General features: G+C 35.8%; 1 pseudogene; it reads left to right on the top strand.

Moving 5' to 3' along the window:
* The first annotated feature begins 2,336 nt into the window (after positions 1-2,336).
* LOC110329432 overlaps positions 2,337-23,794 on the top strand; it is a 52,378-nt pseudogene continuing 30,920 nt past the window's right edge.

Raw genomic sequence — 23,794 nt, 5'->3', positions numbered from 1 at the left:
CATCTCTGACTAAACTCAGACCTGGCAGTCCTCTGCTGTTTCTGTGTTGGGGACATCATATCAGCTGGTGTTCCAGTATCTGAGAGATTTCGGGGGTCAGGTTAATTGAGACTACTAGTCTTCCTAAGGAATCACCCTTCTCAGCTTCTTTCAGTCTTCCCTAACTCAACAACGGGGGTCAGCAGCTGCTGTCCATTGCTTGTGTGCAAATATCTGCATCTTATTCTTTCAGCTGCTTGTTGGGTCTTTCCGAGGGCAGTTGTGATAGGTTCCTTTTTTAAAGATAGAAAGAAAAAGCATGGAATTGGTTAGGTAGGGAGGCGAGGGGCATCAGGGAGGAGTTAGGAGAGAGGTGGGAAAGGAAAAAGAGAAGCTTTGGACATTAAAACTAATAGGGATCTAAAAATAATGAGAACAAAACTCAAACAGGGATGACTGCTCAGGGAGGACTGCTCAGGGAGGACTACTCCAGGATGACTGCTCAGAGGATGACTGCTCAAATAATGACGGCTCAAACAGTGACTGCTCAGAGGATAGTTCAATGACATATGTAGACACTGAGTACAAAATTACATGGAGTTTTTGATCAAATTTATTTTTATGCTTGAAATCACAATGGATTAAATTTAAAACTACCAAAAAGAATCAAACTCCTATTCTATAGGATGTGTGATGATAGAGATAATTTTTATGTGATTGTAGAGAGTTCATGTTTGCTTCTGAGATGGAAACTAAAGGTTTTTTATTCTGTTTTGTTTTGTTGTTGGCTTGGAAAGAAAAGGCAATGGATATGTGCACAATGCTTTCAGTTGTTTTAATTGAAAACATATATAAGTTGTGACGACTAAACTTGCATTATGAGAACCTATCAGGTGGAGCCTTCTGTCATTCAGAGTAGGCAATGAAGAGAATTTTGAGGGGGGAACTTTGTAACATATATTTGTATTTTTTACAACACATCTTATTGTTGAATAGAGCTTATGATATTAATAATTATCTAAGCATTACTTTTGTATGTTACAATGGCGTCATATAAGTGTTTATTTTCCTATTTTGCAATTATGTGTTGATAAAATATTTTATAATAATCAACTGTCTGTATGACCTCTTTATTTATTTTGTTAACTAACTTATCTTTAGATCTTTAGCAATAGGAAGAATGTCTTTTATAGTTAAAAGCTAACATTCATATTTAGATTATTAAGCAGACCATATGATAGCACTCTACTTAAATGGAGTTTAAAGCAAGAAAGTACTAGAGACACTAAAGAAAAATTGTGTGTTAATATAGTATACTGTACTATAATATTTACATATAATATAATATAATGTACTATAAAACTCTTTTGATTACATACTAACATGACCTTAATTCACATTAAGTTTTCTATCAAAAGTTACTATATGTATTAAACAGGATAGCACCTAAGGATTCTACATGCAAAGTTCATTTGTTGTTAGAATTATCACGGTATTTCTATAAGTGATACGCAACTAGGTTTTTTCATGAAACTATCTGTAATTTAAATGCACTGGGATGCCTCATACAGATATGACCAAGGTATGAAAATAGGTATTCTGAGTCATGTTCCTTCAAATATCTATGCTATCTGGCTTCTAGTATTCACTATGCAACTGTATATATAAGCCAATGATATTTGGCAAATTCTTTTCAAAGCTAGAGAAATGGGATGCTTGCTACAAGCAATGTCCAACAAATTCTAACTATTACTAGACTTGGTCTGTTTTTAGTAAAGGACTGGAGCTCGGGAAAGAAGACTGTAGGGTGAGTTAATCTCTTCAATATTCCAAAGACCTCATGCATACTACTGACTATGATTAAAATTAGATTTAGTGAAACGAAATGTTTAATTTTAAATTTAATACATGGCTAGACTTCTAATTATTTATTCCAGATTTTAGTAGGTCTGTTATTTTATTATTTTTATTGTTTTATTATAATGTAGTTGAATATAAAACAATTATAAAACAATATGCAAAAATTTAAAGTAAATGGTGAATAGAACTCAAATTATAGCCATGGCACATTTCTTGGTTTCTGAATTACTTTTCAGTATTCTATGATTGATTTTAGAAATCTGTAAAGAAGAACTGAGTGGTTCTGCCTGCAGAAACACTGTGGTCTGGATCCGAACTGGAGAGTGGGAACTCCTGAAAAGGAACAGGGCTGCGAAAAGAAACATGGAGGCCTTGGCAAAGACTTCTGATCAAGGCTCGAATCTTTATTGTTCGGACTGGCTTAAGTACAAGGAAGGGTTAGGAAGGGTTCCCAGCATGCCCCTGAGTCCTTTGAAGTTGCCACAGCGGTTCTCGCGATGGTGGGCAGTCCTCGTGATGGTGGGCAGTTCTCGCGGTGGTGGGCATTTCTCGTGGTGGCGGGCATTCCTCGCGGTGGCGGGCAGTCAGGGCGATGGTGGGCGGTCCGGGCGATGGTGGGCGTCCGGGCGAACTGGGTAGCACTCTGGTATTCCTGCTGGAGGGGGAGTGGTTAGTGGGGGTGGGAGACTCCAACAAGAACTATTTTGGATGTAGGAGTTTTCACTGTGGTTTATATAACACATCAGGTGAATCTCTACTCAGTGCAATTTCTGCTTGAAATGATTATATAAAATTAGGTTACTATTAATGGCTTGCTAATATTAGAGCTTTAAATGCCCTTTCACAGAATCAAAATTATTTGACTTCTTTTCATATGTCCAGTTCATAAGTCTATGGCTGTGATTGATATTTTGTCACTGAAGTATTTCTAAACTCATTATTTATTTTTTTTTTTCAAGGCAGGATTTCCCTGTATAGCCCTGGCTGTCCTGGAACTCACTCTGTAGACCAGGCTGGCCTGAAACTCAAAAATCCACCTGCCTCTGCCTCCCAAGTGCTGGAATTCTTTTCCTAAATCAATGCTTATCTGACCAATCTTCTCACATTGAATTGAGCGATCATTTTCTACTCATTTTCACAAAGATGCACACTTCCAACTCCAGTTACCCAAAGTTTCACCTCAAAGCTCTGCTATAGCCTTGTGTCATATAACCTCTTGCTTAAAAATAGTTTCAATGCATAACAAATTCAAAATACAAACTACAAAGATACTTTTAAATATGCTATGAGGGTCTCTTCCTCTTTTCCTGAACACCTAGCTAAATGGTTTCCCATAACTGATCAATCTCCAAAACTGGTATGTTTTCCTTGAAATTCCATGGTGGCTAGATATTATACTATTTTGGAAAATGATTATTGATTAGCAAGGAAACACTTCTATAGAAAACTCTCCTACGTCTGGGGAGTAGAAAATAGAAACAAAAGCAAAAAAATCCTCCTTCTCTTACAGAAATTTTTGGTTTATGTGAGAGCTTTGTAGATATAAAAGTCAAATTACACTTGTTTGAATTAACTTAATCTTATTTTTCATGAAAAACTTATTCAATGCTAGCTAATAAATGTTATGTATGAGTGGCTTTAAGAATGAGGAAAAAAATTTCAACAGAACAAACTGGAATACCATTAGAATAAAGTATAAATTCACAGATGAGAAAACTGAAATGTCAAGTCATTATTTCAAGATGGAATTTTTGTTATGAAATATAATTCAGAGTGTGTTGGGGGTTTCACAATGGGCTAGGGTCAAGGTGTCTGGTGAGAAGTCATGCCATGTAAAAAATCTGATATAAAGGAGGTTTATTTGAGGGAAGGGAGGGGAATGAGGGCCTGGATAAAGGGTCGCAGCAGACAGATGGGAGCAGAGCCATTAGACAGAGAAGTAGGGACAAGGAAGGACAGAAAGAAGGACAGAAAAGGGGAAAAAGAAAGACTGGCAGGAACATGAGAGAACAGAGAGGGGGAGGAGGAAGAGAGAGAGGGAGGGAGGGAGGAAGCCAGAAGGAGGGAGGGAAGGAGGGAGCGAGGGAGAAAGGGAGGGAGGGAGGGAAAGAGGGAGGGACGGAGAGAGAGAGAGGAAGGGAGGGGAGTGAGAGACCAATAAAAAATAGAAAAGAAGAAATTTGAAGTTTGACCAACATACGACCGATATGGCCAACATAAATTGTAAAATTCATTAACCTTCCTCTCTAAATTTTTTCTTCCTAGTTATAGAATTTGGGTGGAGAAAGTAGCTTAATAGTTAACTTGTTATTACATTGTTATTGTATTTAGTGTAACCAGCCTGGATCCACATTACTGCTAAACAAACAAACATTGAAGGATTTAAGATTTCTATAATTTAATTCACTTTAACATATACCCAGAAAACAACACAAATGTCTTGTCTTTCATTTTAACCCTGGTAGTTTGTGAAATACCATATGTAAAAACTATGTTAGAGAATGGAATTGAACCATACTAGAATCCTCCAGATTCTGATCCAAAGACGATTGGGTAGGTATCCCGCATATGATTTTAAATAATCTTTGAAGAATAAAGGTGCTTCATAAAAATACAGACAGAGAATGCCTATGTAACTTCCATGCATTGAGGATATACTATATTATTATTGACACTTAGAGTATTAATATTATTGACATTATTAGAGTAAATTTTGACACAAATTACATAATCCAAAGTCTATCTTTACAGCTGAGAATGAAGGAGGCAGAGAGGAAAGAAAAATGGGAGTGGAAGCTACTGCTCACTATAGATGTATATTTGCACTGCTGGTGTAAATTCATACCAAGGAAAACATTTAGTAGCAATTTTTTTTTATTGCAGAAAACAGAATAGTCTCCGGTGTCTCCACTGCCAGCTGACCATCAGCAACTGCAAACAATCTGGGATGAGAAATTGCTCTATCACCCAGCATCTCTTCCACTTTGGCCCTTGGAATTTATCCCCAACCACAATTTTTATATTACTTTGATTTATTTTCTAGCTTCCAGAGGCAGGTGCCACTCTGGAAACTACTGTGTGAGATTGACATGCAGTGTGACCTACAACGTAAGATAACTTATTCCGTACCTTTATGGTTCATTTTAACTGGGAAGCACCAGCAATCATGGGAAATCCCTAGGAACCATTTAGTATCGATTAGCTGAAATAAGAAATGAATCATACAGAGTACAGCTCATTCAATACACATAATTTGTACAATTATGACAATTTAAGGCTGCTATGTTCAAAGGTTTGAGTAGTGAGTAAATTTCTCGCTCTTTCTTTTTAATAATTTACAAATTTCATGGCAGTTTTACATTCATACAAGAAGAGAAAATTATTAATGTTTTCCTAATATTCTGGTTCCTTAATTGTATATGTATGCCCCATACACCAATGTTTGCATATCAAGTAGTATACTGGTGATAAACGAGCATAAAGTCCATAGCCTACTTAGTTCATCCTATTCAGAGTACTTGCATGGCTTTGATGTTTCTCTTCTCTTCCTCTTTACATCCCCCATCATCATTTCTTATAACATCGAATTAATTATTGGTTTTGTGGTTAAAAAAAAGTAGTTGGAAAAATACAGGATTGAGATAAAGTATTCACTTTGACCTGTACAATTACACATAATTGGTGGTATGAATCAGAAATGCCCCCCACACCCCGCAGACATGCATTTGGCCACTTGGTCCCTGTTGGTCTTACTGTTTGGGAATCCTATGAAACCACAAGGAGGCGAAGCCTAAGTGAAGGCCTAGGGGGTCATCTCTCTGATTCTAAATCCTTTCTATACTTCCAGTTTGCTCTCCCTGCTTCATTTTTCAAGTTGAAGATAAAATCTCTCAACCTCCTCCTCAGGTACCCTGCTGTCATGCCTCCCTCAATACCATGGATATGAGTTCAGAAACTAGGAAATCCGAATGCTTTCCCTGTTCTCTAATTTCCTATTCAGTTTGTGATGTTTGCTTCTCAAACTGATACAAGTTAGGGTTACCTGGGAAGAGGAATATCAATTGGTAAAATACCTCCACCAGAATAAGATTCAGGCATCTATGAAGTGTTTATGGGTATGTTGAGAACTGAATCAGTACCTTGAAAGACCAACAAGTATTACTAAGTGCTGAGACATTGCTGAATCCACAATAACACATATACATATATGTATATATTGAATTTAAACCCCTAGTAACATGATAATATTTTCTCTGGAATTTTTTTTTACATATAACTCTGCAAAAAAAAAGTAAAGGAAAGTAGATTGGAGAGAAAAAATATTATATCTACCAGTTAAAAGCAAAAGCTTCTCCATTTTTATAAGCAACAGAGATTGATTTTCATTTCATCTTGTCAATTTTAAGTTTATAGAGCACTGGTAATTTTTGAGATGAAGCATGGAAAAGTAGCCTTTTGAATAAGGGTAAGAATTTTTTGCTATCAATGCTCTTCATGCAACATTTTTCTTGCAAACATACTGAGTTATTTACCTTTCTTTACTTTGTGTTTATCCTTAAACTTTAATACCATAAAATATGCTTAAGGTATGGTGAGTAATTCTGTAAAAATGTTGATGGTGTAATTCTATTTCAACAAAGAAGTACATCATTCATAGCATAAGAAGAAAATATGTCTAAAAATACAGGTTTTAATTAATCTATGTAAACAATCTTTTAATACAATATAAATCGGTTGAAACCACTTGTGTAAAATGTACATATACTGGACTTTAATCGGACTTTTCCATAAAATTGTTTTTTTGTTATTTAAGAATTCAATGCATGCTTGTAATTCATTTCGATCAAACCCACCCTGTTGTGGATTGGGTCTAATGCAATTTATGTTCATTGGGTCCCTGAAATTACATGGGAATGTACACATCTGCATATAAGACTCTGAGTGTCCCTTTCTCCAGTTGGTTTTGATTGGTAAGTAAAGTTGCAGGCAGCCAATGGCTTGGCAGGGAAACAGCGGAGGGACTCTTAGGATTCTGAGGCCACAGAATGAGGAGAGCTGCCATGCCACAAAAGGGGTAAGATCCAGACTTGAGAGCTGCACAAGAGATAGCATACCAAGCATGTAAGAGCTGGGGAAGAGCAGCCCCAGCCCTCACACTCCCCAATTGGATCTAGGGTAAGAAAGATGGAATACAGGTTTTTGTGGGTATTAACGCAGGAGTATTGGCGGGGAGGTGTTAGCAATGTGGAAGTTTGAGAGTGACCCAGCCATTGAGCTGTTTAAGGCTTATAAAACATGAAGCTGCATGTGTATAGGTGTTTCTTTCATTCAGGAATCCACAACACCAGGGTAGGTAGAGAGGACCACTGTAAAGACATCCGCTTGGCAATCAGCAACAACCACCCCTCTCCCCTTTTTTTCCCTTGAGACAGGGTTTCTCTGTGTAGCTCTGACTGTCCTAGAACTCACTCTGCAGACCAGGCTCACCTTGAACTCAGAAATCCACCTGCCTCTGCCGCCCCAGTGCTGGGATTAAAGGCACTTGCCACCACTGCCTGGCTGTCCCCTTTTTTGAAATTCCCCCTTTTCTTGTTCAATCCCTACATTCACCAGTCTCTTTTGTACCTTTAAAAAGTCCATTAAGTCCTTATAGTAGTTTTACTATGTGAAGGACCCTCTACTGGAACGTGGGTTGCCTCTCAGGGATCACATCTCTGAAGAAATGTGACCATATCAGTCAGCAAACATCAAATACTGATAGCCTCTAAGCTAGAATGTTGCTTCTTAAATCCATCCTACATTAGTGTGTAGATTATGGCTGATTTAATAGAGCTGTTTTTGTATGTGCTCTCACAAACACTGTGAGTCATTGTGTTCTGTAATAATCAGCAAAGAACATTTTCTGCAAGTCTACTTGGCCTATCTAGCATAGTCTTTCCCCTTCTTTTCCATAATAATCCCGTAGCCTTGGGGGTAGAGGGTGTGATATAGATATAGTTCTTATTCTCTGAACAACTTCTCAGTGTCTGTATTAGGTGCCATCTACTACAAAAAGGAAAATTTCTGATTACAATAGAGAAATGCAGTAATAATGTAAATATGTAAAGATAAGAACTTAGAAGAAACCTGATACTGTAACCATTAAGCATAACGATAATTCTGACTTTTTCTTAGGGCCTGTGACTGCCAGTCACAATGTTTGCCCCAGTTAATGGTAGCGAGCATAAGTTTTTGTCTTGAGAAGTAAGCTTTAATCTCTTTAGAAAGTTGCAGGCTACCCCCTCAACTTTCTTGTTCCCATTTCAGTTCTTCTTTACTGCATCTTTATTCCATAGCTGGGCAATACTGACTACGATTCTAACTCATTAACATTGGAAGCTTCCAGAACTATGATAGATAAGCAGTAGAGATACCTTTAAAGTTGGTAAAAGCTGGCTTCTCTATTTCTATGATTCAAGTGTGTGATATCTACACCAATAGACTTAGAAAACATTTCTGTGGTGTAATCAGTAGTAATGGCAGTAACCTGTGATACTTGGTGTGGGGTTGGGAACTACTGAACACTATTGCCCAACAACTCAAAGGCAGGTTACCCATACCTGCCACTGGCATGTTTATTTGTTAGCCTATATATATATTTCCATAGTAGGTTACCATACAGAGCCTTTAAAAGTCCTTTAGTGTCAGTAATTTCATCTCTCTGATCTTCCCTATCACTTTCCTGTAATTCTATCTAACTACCACCCAATTTAACTTTGCATATTCCATTAGACCTTTTCCTTCTTCATATTACCTGCACTCTCTTCCCCTTCTCAGTCTCTCTTCCCCTACAGCCTCCTATTAGTTTCCAGCTTTCTGTGGGTACTCTGTTTTAAACACACACACAGACATGCACACAGACACACACACACACACACACACACACACACACACACACACACCTAATGTTCCATAGCAAGCATCTAAATATCAGAGATAGTATGTATCATTCCCTTTTTAGCAAAATCAGAATATCCATGCTTACAAATAATGTGATTTCATATATAAAAGACTACATCCTGAAACTCTTTTTAATTAATAAATACAATTAGCAGAGTACAAGGACACAAAATTATCATTATAAACTATAATTAAATTATGATTAAAATCAATAGCTGTCATATAAATTAATGACAAACAAACCAATAAAGAAGCTAAAGAAATAAGCCCTTTCATACGAGCTTCAAAAATATATCTTGGAATAAATATAAACCTGGAAATAAAAACTATACAATGACATCACAAAGACAGTGAAGAAAGAAGTTGAAGAAGAGGCCAGAAATTGGAAAGATCTCCCATGTTAGGTTAATATTGTAAAAATATCCAACCCATCAAGAGCAATATATATTTAACACATTCCCCATATAATTTCCTATCTAAGTTTTGCCTAAACTGAAATAATAATGCCAAAAATGAGTATAGAACCACAAAGACCAAGTATGTCCTCTGAAAAATACAAATTGTACTGGAGCTTTCAGTGGCCACAGATTTCTGTTGCACTATAGCGCTATTGTAATAAGAACATTGTGGTGATGGCATATAAGCAAAATTATTTAATTAATCAATAGAATAGATCAATATATAAGGCCATAGTTTTACAGTCACCTGACTTTTACAGTACACAAAATTTGGGAAAACTTTTTTCCAATTTAATATCTATCAAAGTGCTGGTGTCTAGAATATGCAAAGCACTAAGACATTTCAAAACTACAAACATAAACAACCCATCAATAATTGGGTTGTGAACTTGAAATGGTTTGAAAAGTATGTCCTTCATAGGTTCATTTATGTGTCTGTTTATCTATCTATCTATCTATCTATCTTGGCCTTTTGTAGAGAAATGATTATTCCACAATTAAACATTCTCTTTAAACACAAGGAATGAATTATAAATCTTCATAAAGGTGAATAAAACATGATATCTCAAGTATAACCTGTGTAATCACTGTGTCTTTGGTAACTATTGGCATTTACTATTTAATAACAAAACCACAAGTTATTTAAAAATCATACCACTTTCATTTATGACCTGCCCTACCTAGATCTGCAAATCTACTTTATAAGATAATATCATCAAATTGAAGCAACTTTTAAGTGTGAAACAGCTGTATTAGACACATATATTTGAGTGCTTAATCACAAAGGAATAGCACTATTTGATTAAAAGAATTAGGAGGTGTAGTCTTCTTGTTATAGTATATCTTCTCCCAAATATGCTCCAGCAATGAAAACATGACACAGTTAATATGATTACATGCTGTGTGCCTAGATTGGGCAGATCTACCACTACACTACCATCTTCCACAGCTTATGAGACTCCTTAGGACTTGCTGTTTCTCCAGGCCATGTGCTTCTGCTCCACTCTTCTTCATCTTCATCTTCCTCATTCTCTACATCCTCTCCCTCTTCCATTTTCCCCTTTCTGTCCAATTAAAAGACTATTTTTATCTCAGATATAATTATATATAACTATTACTATTTTGTAATTTATAAAGTAAAAGAGACCTAACACCCAGTCTATTATCCTTGTTAATTAAACAGAACCTCTGTCATCTATCCTTACTTAAAAGACTTATAATTCTTCATCTGGCTATGTCTTGCTTTAGACTGAATGCCATCTGAAAACCATCCTCTCAAAACTGTCCCTCTCAAAATAAAAAGCCTGGGTTGGCTAGGAGACTATGTAGTTTTTCAGCCTCATCAGAAATTCCAGAACAACTGATATTAATTGAAAATATATAGGAATCCTAAAACAGCTTCCAAAACTGAGCCAATTCATAGATACCTCTGATCACCTGGACAATCCCTTAATTCAACATGTTGGAGCATCGGTCTTCAGCCTACTGGCCAGGGTCATCTGACAGACCTAGAGAAACAGCAATATTAAGGACTAGCCTACTCTGTCTCGGCAGATTAAAGTTGTTCTAACCTGTAATTGTGTCCTTTCTTTGGACAGTATTACATTTGTAGATGAAATGAGGCAATTCTTGCCTAGTGGCTATTTTGCCACAGCTGGAGTAACTCAAAGATGTTCGGTTTCTTCTTTGAATACAAAGACAGGGAAAGCTGTCAGGAGCAGACTGGTCTCAACAAATGAATAAATAATATTAAATGTCACATTCTGTGAATTTCTGACGTTTTCCAACTAGCTATGTGAAGTAATCTAGACTGTTATAAGTTAACTACTCTCAGCCATTTCTAATTAAAATAACTGAAAACACCCTAACAATAAACTCAGAGACATGAATTTCTTATTTGGCTCTTAATTCACAGGCTTAAACATCTCAGATCTGTTTATAATAACAGCAATAGAAGGACTGTGTCTAAACCATGTACTTCAAAATATTTAGTAACAAAGACAATTTATAATAAACACCCCCAGCCCCCAAACTTAGGGAACTTCAAGCTGAATATGGGCTTTGAGATATTTTTGAAGGGAGGGGGAAGGGTAGGGAAATGGGGGAGTTAGTTGGCCTTAAGAAGGCCACACCAATGACTGTATTAGTCTCTGATGTCTGTGTCCCGACTGGATCCAGAAGTAAAACCAAGACATCAGGAGTTCAGGCAGGTCAGTTCAGCTTGTCTGATGATGAAATTCACCATGGCTGTATATTCTGTAATATATAAATCTCAAAACAAAATTTTAGTATCATCAAAATAAACTTGTGTTTCATTCTCTGGAATCTAGTTCTCAGGGGGTCTCCCCCTATCAAATCTGATCCATATAACTGTGGAAGGTGTAAATACCTTAATCACCTTTTCCAAAAACACAAAGATATAACCTTTTCCCCAAATCACCATATCCTTCAGCTGGTAACTAGGAAAACCTGTAGCTTTCATCGATGCCAGAGAGAGCCTTTCTGTGTTTGCTTCCCTGTGTCCTTTGCGCCCCACCCTGCCTCCCCACCTCCAAACATGAACACAGTCATATTCTATCTTTTTACACTCACCTTCTCCCTGTGAATAAAGAATTGGGAGAGTTAGAATTTCATAAATTCATTGTTTTTAATAGCTGAGTAGTACTCAAGACCCTGATATAGCTGTCTCTTGTGAGGCTATACCAGTGCCTGGAAAATACAGAAGTGGATGCTCATTGTCATCTATTGGATGGAACACAGGGCTCCCAATGGAGCTAGAGAAAGTACCCAAGGAGCTGAAGGAGTCTGCAACCCTATAGGTGGAACAACAATATGAACTAACCAGTACCCCCAGAGCTCGTGTCTTTAGCTACATATGTAGCAGAAGATGGTCTAGTCAGCCATCATTGGGAAGAGAGGCCCCTTGGTCTTGCAAACTCTATATGCCCCAGTACAGGAGAACACCAGGGCCAAGAAGTGGTAGTGGGTGGGTTGGGGAGCAGGGCAGGGGGTGTGTATAGGGGACATTCAGGATAGCATTTGAAATGTAAATGAAGAAAATATCTAATAAAAAATTGAAAAAAAAAAAAAAAAAAAGAACTGGGAGACAACTGTACAAAGGGCTCTGGACCAGGTAATTCATTTCTATAAAGAGAGAACTTTAACCTTTTGATACTTGAAGATGGTATAAAGACATAGTGCTCTAATAAGTCTTAAACAGGATACTCATATTCTGTTTAACGTGGGCTCCACAGGAATTTTGGGTTTACATCCTGGTTTGAATATTAGTCACTGACTCCAAGCAGCGAGAATAGTGATAATTGCCTGCTATGAACAGGTATTAATTAATAGAAGTTTGTGGCTCAAGGTAAAGAGCACAACAGATAGATATTATAATAGGTATTAATTAAATTTATGTCTGTGTCCCTGTTTGTAGGTAGGGGAGTCAGGGTGGGGAGTGAAGAATGCAGGGAAGCAAACACAGAAAGGCTCTCTCTGGCATAGATGCTTCTCTGTTGTTCTCTGTAGGCCCCTTAAATCTAGTCAGCTTCAAATCCATACTGCTACTGCCTAGCTCACTGCCAAAGCCCCATTCAGGGTTTGGGAGGCAGTGAATTTTTATTTCAAGTTAGGTGAATTCAAATCAATACATTGGATGCCATTTTGTTGTAGTAAATCTCCTCCCAAATATGCCCCGGCAATGAAAACAGGACACAGTTAATATGAATGCATGCTGTGTGCCTAGATTGGGCAGATCTACCCCTACACTACCATCTTCCACAGCTTATGAGACCCCTTAGAATTGCTGTTTCTCCAGGCCCTGTGCTTCTGTTCCACTTTTCTTTGTCTTCATCTTCTTCCTCCTCTGAATCCTCTGCCACTTCCATTTTCTCCTTCTTCTTTCTCCCACCTTCAGGTCCACCTTCCCTTTTATCTGCCCAATCATCAGCTCTCCTTTATTTTACAAATTAGGTTGGGAAGTAGGTTTATAGGAAATCACCTGCATGCTGACTTGTTCCTTGTTCACAAGCCCCTCACAGGAGAGAAGATTTAACATAAAATATTATTAGCCCCCGGGCTACCCACAACAGTGTGAAGTATGCCAATGTGTGGTGGGCTTCAAGGTTTTAAAAGTCCAAGCCAGACCCAGTGTCTCTTTGTCTGTGCCTATGGATCATGATATAGTTCTCAGCCATTGTTCTAGTTCCTGTATGCATGTATGCATGTGGCCATGCTCCCAAACATAATAATAATGGACTAAACCTCTGAAACTCTAATCAAGCCTCAATTACCTGCTTTCTTTGATAAGATCTGCCTTGGACATAACATCTTTCACAGCAATAGAACACTGACTAAAAGAGAACTAAAGGCAATTCTCAAAAAAAGGAATGCTGATGTCTGATGAATATTTATTTATTTTGAATTTTCAATACTTTCAGTCATCAGGGAATGGAAATTTCAACTGCATTGAAGTTTTGCCTTATCATTATCATAATGCCTGAGATAAAAGGAAATGGTAACATACCCTGGTGTGGATGTAGAAAAATGAGGATCTTATTCCCTGTTGGGAGCACAATATACTTAAGGCACCATGGAATTCAACATGGAGATTCTTCAAAAGGATAATGGTAGATGTACCACATGACCCAGCTATGCTGTTCTCACACAGCTATCCAAAGGGCTCTACGTCTTCTTACAGAAATTCTTATCCATTAATATTCATTGCTGTTCTTCAAAATAAATAAGAAATGGAAATATACTAGATACCCATCAGGTAATGAATGGGTAATGAAATATTGTAAATATATGCAGTGGAATATTATACCAATGTAAAGATAAATGAAAACTTGCAGACAAAATGGTGAAGATGGAAATAATCATTTTGTGTGAAGTCATTCATTGAAGTTTTATGTGTCATGTGATTTCTTCTTCTCCACAGTCCACATTTAACAAGAAAAAATACATCAGAAATATGTATTGTAATCTAGGTATTTTTAAGTAATATATTTTTCCTTCAAAAAGGTAATTACCCTTTTTTTATGGTTTCAAAGTGATAGAATGGGGACAATAATGGTACTTCAGAGATGGCTCAATAGTTAGTGCTCCTTAATGGCTTGTAGGGACTGGAGTTTGGGTTTCAAACTCAATATGAGCAACTTATAGCTCCCTATAACCTTAGCTCCTTGGAAACCAGCTTTCTTTTCTAGTTTCTGAAGACACCTACATATTCACAAAGACCACACATAAACACATATTTTAAGTATTTAATGAAAAATAAATAAAAATGTAATCTTATACTCAAATTGCTATATATGTGGGGGTTTTTGTTTTTTGTTTTTTGTTTTTAAGAAGGACAGAAAATGAACACCATTCAAAAGGAAAAGCAAAAATCAATAGAATTTCTTGTCCCATTACCATCCCTATGGGCGTATGTGTTTTCTGATTGAGAAATTTGGCTGAATAAATCCATAATTGTTTCTTGTATGTTTTAATTTATTACCACATAAAAAGTCCCAAACTAAAGAATGCTGAAAAGATCAGGCAATTTTCTGCTGTATGGTTGATTTTCTGAATTGTATTTATCTTTAGATTTAATTTTACTTTGATATATTTGTTTACAATAATTTCAAGATTTTTTTTAACACAAAAGACTTCTTGTTGAAGTAAAGGACTCTTATTCTCTCAATTAATTCATTAATACTCTTACACATACAACTGGCTTTATTTATTTAATCAAAGATTTCTTCATTGCTACTATCAAATATACTGTTTAATTGACAATAAGTAATCTACTTGGAAAATATTAAAAAACACATTTAGTATAACACCACTAATATTCTTTGCAAATGCTTATTAGACATATCCGAACATGAAATGTGCTTCTCAAACAAAGAAGGTTTTAACTGTGAGGCAGCACAAGCAATTCTCCAGTTGCCATGATAACTAGTTTCATTGTACATAAGTACAGATGTACAAAGCAAGGAAAAGAATATATCAAAAGAGACACATTTTTTACAAAAGTGTCACATCCTGTTTCATCCAAACATTGAATCACAGATGATAACTTTTGATTCTTATTGCCAGCAAACCACAAAAGAGAGATTTTAAAGTTTTATGTTGAAGTACAAATTTCAATAAGAATGTTGGAGTGCTTGATTCTGTACTGGCTGACTGGGATGGCACACGGATGCCTGGCGACTTTGTTACTTGCTTTCACATCAGCTTTATTTTTATGTTGAAGATATTTACAATATTGTTACATCAATCTTTGGAGATAATAGGCATCTTGTTATATATGTATATCAAGATGAATATATATATATATATATATATATATATATATATATATATGACTTATCAGAAAATATCAATGATGTACCATGCTCAGCATTAAATTGATTTATATTTCTTATAATTCACTATTTTTGTCGTGCTTTGGAAATCATATTAAATAGAAAATATTAAAATATATTTACATTAAAAATCATAAGCAAAATTTAAGGTCAAGTCAAAGGATATACTGACTATCTTTAAGCCAGGCTTGGTGGCACATGCCTTTAATCCCAGCACTTGGGAGGCAGAGGCAGGTGGATTTCTGAGTTCGAGGCCAGCCTGGTCTACAGAGTAAGTTCCAGGACAGCCAGGGCTATACAGAGAAACCCTGTCTCAAAAAAACCAAAAGCAACAACAACAACAACAACAACAACAAAGTAATAATAATAAATAAATAAATAAATAAATAAAAAGAAAGAAAAGAAAATATATGATACACACTTGATTTATCTGCACTTTGAAATTATATATTATTTTTGCTATAAAATATTTCTAGTCTACATAATAATATTTGGTGAAGTTTGTCTACTATTAAATGTGTACAATGGTCTGTACAACAACTTTGAACACTTTTGAGACTTTCTCAATCATGATTTGGCATGTGTTTGTTAACACATTGAATATTAAGTGTGTACTTTGGAAGTTCTGAAGCAGAAGCATTTTTGATTCAATCCTAGACACTTTAAAAATAAAACTTGTAGATGAAAGTTTTTTCAATAAATCTGTGGAATTCCCAGAAAAGAAAATTTTGCTTTCCTGGATGTGATTTTTTTCTATATAAAGTGTAACATCTCCAAACTTCTTTGATATTTTAATCGAATAATCTTTTTCTAATACAGGATTTTGACTTTTCTAACTTCAAATTTAATTATAGGGAATCCAGTATTCAATTGTGTCAACATGTTATTGGTTAGGAAATGATAAAGTATTTTGAAAGTTTAATGTAGGGCAGCATCATTTAAAAAAAATCTATCAAATAAACAGAAAATCCCTTAGCCATGTCTTAAAATATTATGATTAAAAACTAGGAAATTGATATTTGTGCTTTCTATGTCATTAAGGTAGAAAAAATAACAATGATCAAACAAACAAACAAAAACCAAATAAACTCACCGTAGTATTAAAAGGAACCTAATGAACATAATCTATCACTGAGACATTTCTGCATATTAATTGATCATCTTCTACCTTTGTTTTTAAGCATCATCCTCTCCACATGCTAGGAATATGCACAAAACTATAAGAGTTCCTTAGAGTGTTCTTATTGAGAAGGTTGATTATTGATCAAGAACACTGACATTATCCAGGCATATTTTCAACATGTCTAATCTAGGCTCAGCTTCAGAATCCAATGCTTTAGTGGACATTTTCAAAGAATATTCATGTAATGTTGGCTCACATCTAAGCATGAGAGCTGCTTCAGAGGCATAGAGATCACTTGTCACTTATCACTTCCTCCACAAACATTCCATCATGATCACAAACACCTGACAGCTCAAATCCACCTTCAGGTGTTTACACACCAGAGTGATGTATAGTGGAATGAAAACAAAAACATGGATATCTACACTCATGTTTTTTTTTTTAATGGACTGGGTGAAGTATACTGTTGTGTGCATTATTTCAAGGGAAAGCTCTTGCTATCTTTGACAGGTAGTATGATTCATACTACCGTTGTCAATATTTATGCTTATAAAATACAAATGAAACAAATTGGCTCAATATTCCCAAGATTTTCAAAGAGTAAACACATTAATCTATCTTATTAAGATTATTAAATAATTCCTGAATGATGTTGCTGAATTTAATCTTACTGTCTTTCATATATCACTAACAGCAGAATATTCCAAATATACAAATTATTACACAAGTTATGTGCTTAAAATCTTGTAGTTAACAATTATGCTTTCAGAGACGCCTTTCCTCACTTCTTTGAGTGTCTTTCTGTGGAGGTTGATACTATTATTTTGGACTCCTGCTTAAAACATTATTATTTCAATAATTTGTACAATGCTCACTATCTGCCATTAAAATATACTCTCTCCTTTTATTCATATGTTGAGATTCAATACTTTATTTAAAGCACATTTGTTCAAATCCTACAAAATCTTTCTTAGATACATGGATCTGTTTTATTTGCACTGTTTATCTTATTTTGAACATTAGTCCATACTCCCTTCTCTATTAAAAAATATTTTCCAGACAGGGCTATACAGAGAAACCCTGTCTTGAAAAACCAAATATATATATATATATATATATATATATATATATATATATATATATATATTCAATATTATCATGCTATGAAGCTAGCAAGAATTTGAGAGGAAGAGCATATAATATTTTTTTCTGTTTCTCACATCTAAGCAGTTTCCAGTGGAATACACTGTCTAGAATGAGACCTGAATGACTATTTTGTAAAATGAACTAGAGTAAAACAAATATTAAACATGATTGGATTGATCAGCATGATAAACATTTACAACAAATAATAACACTAGAACTGTGTCTACTAAGCCAAAATTTTTAAATGTGAGACTAAAGGTCATGTTTGTATACTTCTGAGTATATTCCAGACAGGTGAAATTATATAAATACTTAAAATTTGGAAGTTGGCCTTATTATAACTCATGATTTGTTTTGCCTTATTATTACCCTCATGATCCCAATGTGTCTTACATCACTATAACAGGGAATGTCAAGAACTCCAAGTCAACCTTCTTCTAGATCTTAGACAAAGGAAGTTATTAGAGCTGGTTTTTTTCAAGGGCATTTGGTTCCTGCATCACATAAAATGTTTTTCAACTAGGTTTTATTAAACATGCTATGTCATAAATGGAGGGTTGCTGCTTTCTATCTATCTAATTAATACTAGTTTTTAAAGATTGTTGTGGAAGATTTGTCTCAGTTGACAAAGTAACAAAAGCTCTGGGGAGGCAGAATATGTGGATCTATTTAAATAAAGTGATTTTCTCGATGGTTAGTGAACTAAATATTCAGTGAGATAACTATTGTCAAAAATAAGATGAAGAGATATAAATGAAGACTCTCACAAACCTGTACATGAGTACGCCCACATATGCAAACATGAGCATACAAAAAGTAAATAAATACCTGATTTGTATTTCATTGTGTAAATGTACTACATTTTCTGTATCCATTCTTCCATTGAGGGACATCTGGGTTGATTCCAGCTTCTGACTACTATAAATAAGGCTGCTATGAACATAGTGGAGTATGTGTCCTTGTTGTATTTTGAGGAGTCTTTTGTGTATATAGCCAGGAGTGGTATAGCTGTGTCTTCAGGTATAATTATTTCAAGTTTTCTGAGGAACTGTCAGATAGATTTCCTGAGTGGTTGTACCATCTTTCAATTTCACCAGCAATGGAGGGGTGTTTTTCTTTCTTCACATCCTCACCAGCATCTGCTGTCACCTGAGTTTTTGATCTTAGTCACTCTCTGATTGGCATTAGATGAAATCTCAGGGTCATTTTGTTTTGAATTTCCCTAATGACTAAAGACTTTGAGTACTTCTTTAGGTACTTTTTGTCCATTTGCGATACCTCAGTTGAGAATTCTTTGTTTAGCTCTCTAACCCATCTTTAAATAGGGTTGTTTCTCTGGAGTCTAACTTCTTGAGTTCTTTGTACACAATGGATACTGGTTCTCTATTGAAAGTAGGGTTGCTAAAGATCTTCTCCCAATCTGTAGGCTGTTGTTTTGTCCTATTGACAGTGTCTTCTGCCTTACAGAAGTTTTTCAATTTTATGAGATCCCATTTGTCAATAGTTGATCTTAGAGCCTGAACCATTGGTGTTCTGTTCAGGAAAATTTCCCCTGTGCCCATGTGTTCGGGGCTCTTTTTCACTTTCCCTTTTATTAGATTCAGCATATCTGGATTTATGTAGTGGGTCTTGATCCACGTGGACTTGAGCTTTGTACAAGAAGATAAGAATGGATCAATTTGCATTCTTCTACATGCTGACTGAAACTTATACCAGCACCATTTTTTTTGAATGTGCTGTCTTTTTCTCAACTGGATGATTTTGGCTTTTTTGTTAAACAATGATTTCATGAAATTCTCAGGAAAATGGATGGAACTAGAAAATATCAGCCTGAGTGAAGTAACCCAGACACAGAAGAGCACACATGGTATGTACTCACTGATAAGCAGATATTAGCTCAGAAGCTCAGAATACCCACAATGCAGCTCACAGATCATATGAAGCTTAAGAAAGAAGACCAATTTGTGAATGTTTATTCCACTTAGAAGAGGGAACAAAATAATTAATGAAGGTAGAGGTAGGGAGAGACCTTGGAAGGAGAAAGGAAGGAGAGGGAAAAGGGAGACAGGATCAGGTTCAGGAAGAAACAAAAGAGAGTTACTGAGCGTCAGGACACTAAACAAATACATATAGCAATGGGGGAATAGGGAACTTGGAGTAGCCACTAGAAAGTCCCATATGCTAGGGAAGCAAGAGGTTCCCAGGATCCAACAGGGATGGCATTACCCAAAATATCCAACAAAGGGGAGATAGAATCTGCAGAGACTATCTCCACCAGAAAAGTACCAGCCACCAGTTAAAGGATGGGGCCACCCACCCATCTCCAAAATTTTAACACAGAATTTTTCTTATCTAAAGGAAATGCAAGGACAAAAACTGGAGAAGAGACTGAAGGAAAGGCTATCCAGAAACCATCCCACCTAGGGATTCATCCCATCAGCAGACACCAAATCCAGACACTATTGCAGATGCCAAGAAGGCTTGCTGACAGGAGCCTGGTATCACTGTCCCCTGAGAGGCCCTGCCAGCACCTGACCAATACAGATACAGACACTTGAAGCAGACCATTAATTGAGCCAGGGGTCAGGGGAGGGGTGATTCAAATGGAAGAGTTAGGGGAAGGACTGAAGAAGCTGAAGGGGTTTGCAACCCCATAGGAAGAACAACAATATCAACCAACCAGATCTCCCCACAGCTCACAGACACTAAACCACCAACTAAATTATACACATGGAGGGACACATGGCTCCAGCTTCATGTGTAGCAGAGGATTGCCTTATCGGACATTAATGGAAGCAGAGGCCCTTGGTCCTGTGGAGGCTTGATATCTCAGCTTAAGGGGATGCTATAGTAGTGAAGGGAAAATGGGTGGGTGGGTAAGAGGGCAAAGTGGAGGGTAATGGGAAGAGAGACAAAATTTGAAATGTAAATAACTAAAATAACCAATAAAATGTGAATGAATCAAAACTAAAAAGAACACAAACCAACCCAATGAAAAAAACAAACAAAAACAAAAGCAACAACAACAATAGCATCAAAATCAATTGGGATTTATGTTTCTTTAGAAGCTGAAAGTAATAGGATTTGATATTCTAATTTATCATCCTGAATTTCTGACACACTTCTGAGAGAATTCAAAAGATCTTTTGCTCTTCTGTATTATGTATTTAATTCATATTAAATTTCAGAATGAGCAATATTGTTTATAAGATAGCATTTTGGGAGCTATGCTTTAGACAGGAATGGACTCTCCTGACAGCTTTCTGAGATGTTGTTCATTTATACTGATTTTGATAGGGGTGAGTATGGAGATGAATAATGCCTTAAAATGGACAGAATTTAGTTTTTACAAAATTTTCACTGATCCTTCCAACTTGAAGTGCCTTGATTATTTAAGTAGGTTTTTAACATTTTGGAACCTAGTCTCTAGATATTCATTGCCAAACATGCTCTTTCCATGTGTGTGTGTTTTTCCAGAAAGCCTAGAATATATCCTTGGATTCAAACCAAGATTTTTGGAAGTCTATGAAATGCTACTTTCTGCTCCTACTTTTTCCTCCTATATTTACTTATGATATTTCTAGCAAACACAGTGAATATTCATGGGTACTGTGACTGGTATGTGTGATATCTCATGATTATAATAGCTAAGTCAGTCATAAGGAGGATTAGTCTGTTTACTGCAGTTAAAAAAAAAAAAAAGATCTATTCCAACAGCACTGTTAAGATATTAGCCAATCATGAAGTGTGAGAAATCATTTAATTATTTTAACATATTATATATCATAATGTTCCCTTAGAATTCAGATGCTGCATTTAAACCTACAATGATTTCCATGTCCAAGTTTATAGCTCTTAAAATAGAATTTTAATGGAAATGCTAAGATATTCTCAACTATAGCTGTGGAAAAGATGCATTTTTTTTCTTAAACCGTTTTCATCACGGTTTTTAAACATATGGCAACGAGGTTTTTTTTGGAAGTCTTCTGATGGTATGCAGAATTTGTAGTTACAAATATTCTGCCATTTAAATAAGCTCACTCAACTTCACCTTTCTGAATTAGCAGAACTTAACTGTTCATTGTCAACTGATTCATGAATATAGAAGCTGGCTTCATTTGGAGCATATGGCCTAAAGATAATAAATTTAAATGCCTGATGTAAAGTAAATTAGAATTGGGATTGTAATGCTGATAGCTTTTTCTACAAGACTCTTATAACATCTGTCCAGAAACTTTAATTTTTTTCAGATTTTTTTTCACACATGCTGTTCCAAATTCCTATGGAAATTGTAACTTTCCTTCAAGAAAACAATTAGAAAAGTTAGTTATCGATTAGGACGAAAGAGATATACATGTTACAAAGTCAAACTGCAGACTGTTGTAAGTTTTAGTGAAGCTATCAATTATAGCAGTAGATGAAAGAGAATATATTAGAAATATAAAGCAGGCTCAAGTTTGAGCTGGCACAGTGCTTCTAAATGGATTCATTTATTGAAAGCATTCTGTATGCTAGTTATCACACCTCTTGTCATGCAAGCTTTCCCAGGAAAGACAGAAACTAGACTTTGGAAGTACAAATTTCACAAGTATGGATAGATGCTTAATTCCCATTATGGACAACCAGCGTTATTATATGAAATTCAGAGTGTATCATTCATTCCCAACTATATAAATGACACTTACTCCTATTATCCTGTAATGATACCTGTTGAGCAAAACCTAGTAGCCTCATTACAATTTCTATTGAAAAATAAAATCCTCATTCTTCCAAGTGCTGTATTTTTCAGTAGAATATAACTGTCCCAAAGTAATGTCTTCAGTCAAGTTTGAGCCACATATATATTCCTGATCCAGTCTAGGCAATGTGATAGTCTTGAAATCATTGATTAGTTCTTTTTTAAAAATGGCAAAAAAAAAAAGAGTAATGACAAGCAAATGGCATTTGAAGATATTAAATGTGGTTTTTAAGAAAGCTACATGATGCCAAACATCAATTTATAAATTCTGGGGAAACTCCCTATATAAGAGTGGACAATTTAGAGCTGACTAATACTTCATTGTATGAAGGGACCACATTTTTATTATAAACACTCATTAACTGATGATCATCATCTGGGCCAATTTATGATTTGCTCTAGATGCTAATCATGCTGTTCAATTTGATCATGTTTAATATTTGTCTTAGTCTATTTCATTATGCTCTATTTCTATATTCATTCAGGTCTCATTTTAGGTAGAGTACTACTCTGGAAATTATTTAGAAGTGAGGGAAACATGAAATGCTATATGCTCTTCCTCTCAAATTCTTGCTCACTTCTTAGCATGATGCTAGTGAAAGATATTTCTAATAGAGTGGGGTGAAATGTTCAAAATAAGATAAGCAGAACCAAGTGTCTAAGAAAACTTCTGATAGGATTTGAGCAAAAGGACTTTAAATAAATGATTGAATCCCAACATATAAATAAAGGGAGAGAGAATATTTTAGTAGCAGAACGGGCCCATTAAGTAAGATTTTGAAATAATAATGTTCTTCATCCCATAGCCCTTACCCTTTGTCTATGATAGTGTGTTTCCCCGCCCTTCCCCTGTTATTCCCCTTCCATGGGGCATCATGTCTCTACAGGATTAGATGCATTCTCTTTCACAGAAGCCTCACAGGCTACACTCTGTTACATATGTGTCTGGGGTCATGGACCTGTCCATGTACTCTTTAGCTGTTAGATTACTCTCTGGAAGCTTCCATGGGTCCAAGTCACTTGACAATGTCTGTGTTCCTGTGAGGTTGCCATCCCTTTCAGCAACTTCAGACCTTCCTTTAACTCTTCCATGGGGGTCTCTCAGTCCAGTGGTTAGTTTAAGTACATGTATCTGTCTGTCAGCTGCTGATCGAGCCTCTCAGAAGACAACCATGTTAAACCCCTTTCTACAATCAAA

This window comes from Mus pahari, chromosome 12, assembly GCF_900095145.1.
Source record: "Mus pahari chromosome 12, PAHARI_EIJ_v1.1, whole genome shotgun sequence".
NCBI lineage: Eukaryota > Metazoa > Chordata > Mammalia > Rodentia > Muridae > Mus > Mus pahari.
Note: the sequence above shows the minus strand (reverse complement) of the source record. Positions and strands in the feature narration are given on the sequence as shown.